Consider the following 3,209-nt stretch of genomic DNA (forward strand, 5'->3'; position numbering starts at 1 on the left):
TCCAGCTGGCCTTGGTGAGCTCCCAATAGATCAGCCCCACTGTCTCAGTGGGTGGGTGCACCCCTCGTTGGACCCTTCCTCTTAAAAGCCCTGCCATCTTCCGAAAGTGCCTTTGGGAGACATGCAGGATACAAACTCTAGGAGAAGGTGACAGAAGTGGGGCTGCCATCAACAGAGTTCAACTTTCCAGTTAACAGTGAGTGACAAGATCCATCCTCACCGCTATGTGAAATGGACCACAGGAAGCAGCGGGTCCCAGTGCTGAGAGAAGGGACTTCGGAGACATATGGCATGAGCTCAGAAATTCCTGCAAACACTTCAAAGGAATTTCTGTAATACTTGAAATGTCTTCAAAAATAAACCGGAAGAAAAAAAATAAAAATAAACTGGAAGCAACTGGAGAAACACTCTTGATACTGTTTAGTTTGATGCTGGGTACCAGCTATTTGATGACTCTTTAAGGAATAAATTGAAGCAGAAGTTGGGGAAAAACTTATCTTCGTCTGCTGTCCAAATTTTCTTCCTTTGCGTAGATGTTTGCTTAAATATGGCCCCCCTGTAAAAAATCTCATGCCTCCTTTTGCTCACCTGCCACTTCCCACTGTGTTTGGCTTTTCTTGACAACACACTCTGTATTCACTGTTGCAAAAACTGATTTTTTTTCTGTATTTCTGAAAATTACCAAAATGTAAGGGCAACAAAACCTTTGTTATACCCTGTCCCTAGAACAGAACAGTAGCTTGATGTACATGCTTTTTGATTGAATGATGCCGATTCATGGTTCCTTACTACGGCTCATCCTCTGGGTGGAAAGCCTTAGAGCCGTGCACAATAAAGTACCACACTTAGCAAATAAAGATACAGGATGATCCGCCCCCCCATCTGAAGACCTAATAAACAACAAGTGGCGTTATTACATAGCTATGTCATGTGGAATATAAAAAGTACAATCTCACTGAAAATAACACTGCTTATATGAAATTCAATTGAGTCTTTACTGGAATCATACTTAGGTGATTTGTTTTTCAAATGTAGCTTATTTTCTTAGAGATCCTGAAAGTTTTTACATTAAAAGTCACACTGCATTTTAAATTAAGAGTAATACTGTATTTCACCTTGGTTGTAACTGGATAGAATTGTCTCCCATCTTTCAAATGTGGAAAATGATTGGTAGCTCTTATCTTGTAAATAAGGAAAACACAAGGACCAAGAAAAGGACACTCACACCAGCATGAGACACTTCAGTCATTCTCTGAGTATGCTTTGCTAGGTGTGTTTCCTGTGCTTGTCACTGTGAGGGACTAATACCAGGTAACTGTTACACTGATATTGTTGGGCAAAGGAGATAGGCAGCTATAGCATACAGGAAATGCTCAACATCTAAAATCTTGGTATTGAACAAATCCATCTATTGTCTGGAGGCTCTCAGGAAGGCACACTACCCAATTCCACAAGCTGTTGTCCAAGGTCAGCTCCATCCTGCTTTGGGCCTGAGGTCCCTGCTTCTTCACTGGCTTTTAGTGGGAAGCTGGGCATTGTTTCAACTTCTAAAGTTGGCCTACCTTGCATGGCTCTCCCATATCCATCTGTCTGCCTTCATGGTGCTCAGTGGTGGCTCAAGTGTTTCTTGTGCTTTGCATCTCTGACTTGCTTTTCTGTGTCCCACTTTTTTTGCTATTGCTGAAGGAAGTAGTTGCTTGATCCCACTCCTATAATCAAAGATAACTTCCATTTCGTTGGTTCCATAACTAAAGCTATTCCTTCAGCTGCATCTATCTTGCCATATATTGTAGCATATTCACAGATAAAATGTCAAGGACGAAGATCATGAGGGTTCAAATCCTGCTTACCACAGCTACCTCTGACCTTAGGAAAACAAAAACACCACACGCACATGCACACGTACACACACACACACACACACACACACACACACAACACACTCCACACACCACACACACGGCTGTGCACACACACACACACACACACACACACACACACCACATACACTATTCATGATTGATGGTGGCTGGGACTAGAAAAGGAGCGTTGCCTGAGATGACCCAGAGCAAAACATTGAATACCATGTTTATTTTAAATAAGGCAAATGTATGGTCTAGTTTAAAAATAAGTGAATGTCAACCAAAAATTAAAAACTGTATTAACATAACTTTTGTATAATTTAACTATGCCGTGGGTGCTCAGCTTGGATGTTATTTCTGGCGGAGTATGTGAGGGTGCTTGCCAACAGATGATGCTGGATTGGATCTATTGATGCAGTAAAGTAGATTGTTCAAGTGGGCGGACATCACTGAGCCCATGGAAGGACTCTGCAGAGTAGTGGAGGACTTTACCCAGTTTTCCTCCCCACCTGCCTGATTGACGTATATCTTCTCCTTATCTGCTCCTGCAGTTCCCAGGCCTTTAAACTCAGGCTAGCTTCACCCCTTCAACATTGCTGAGTTTCCAGCTCACAGACACTGGCCCCCACTCAACACCACTGATCATATGACCCAGTTGTTTATTATAATCTGCCTCACCTTCCCGACTTCCCTCTTTACCTTGCTGATTTTACTTCTCTGGAGAACCCTGACTTAACACAAACAATCCAGCAGTTCTGTTTCAGGGAATATATACATGGAATCAAAAGCAGGGTCTTAAGGTGATCACTTGCATGCTCATGACTGTTACAGTGCTACTCATATTAGTCAAGGGGGCAGAAGTAACTCAGATGTCCATTGGTGGGTGAATGAATAAGAAAAATGTACTATAAACATAGAATGCACTATTATCCAGACCTAAAAAGGAAATTATGATACATGCTACAATATGATGATCCTATGCTAAGTAAAATTGTATGGGCTATCTAAAGTAGTTTCCTAGACCCTAGAATAGGGGTACTATGACCCCATAGTCAAAGCAAAGCTGGTCCTGGCTCTCTTTGTCAGTGGCTTCACTAATATGAATGCTCCAAGACTACATTCATGGGATGGGGACTGACTCATTTCATCCGCAGGCAAATGTTTCAGAGTGGATGCTCATGGATCTTCGGTCTCTACTTTGCTTCTCTGGATTTCATTTCTGTTCCTGGAAATAATCACTTGCTCAGATGATTGGCAGGGGAATGTCCAACTCCTTCATCTGTACCCCCATCCTTAATCCCGAGCCAGTTATCTTTGCTCAATGTCCCTCAATGGAAAAATGTCACT

Source organism: Microtus ochrogaster, linkage group LG4 (genome assembly GCF_000317375.1).
Source record: "Microtus ochrogaster isolate Prairie Vole_2 linkage group LG4, MicOch1.0, whole genome shotgun sequence".
Taxonomy (NCBI): Eukaryota; Metazoa; Chordata; class Mammalia; order Rodentia; family Cricetidae; genus Microtus; species Microtus ochrogaster.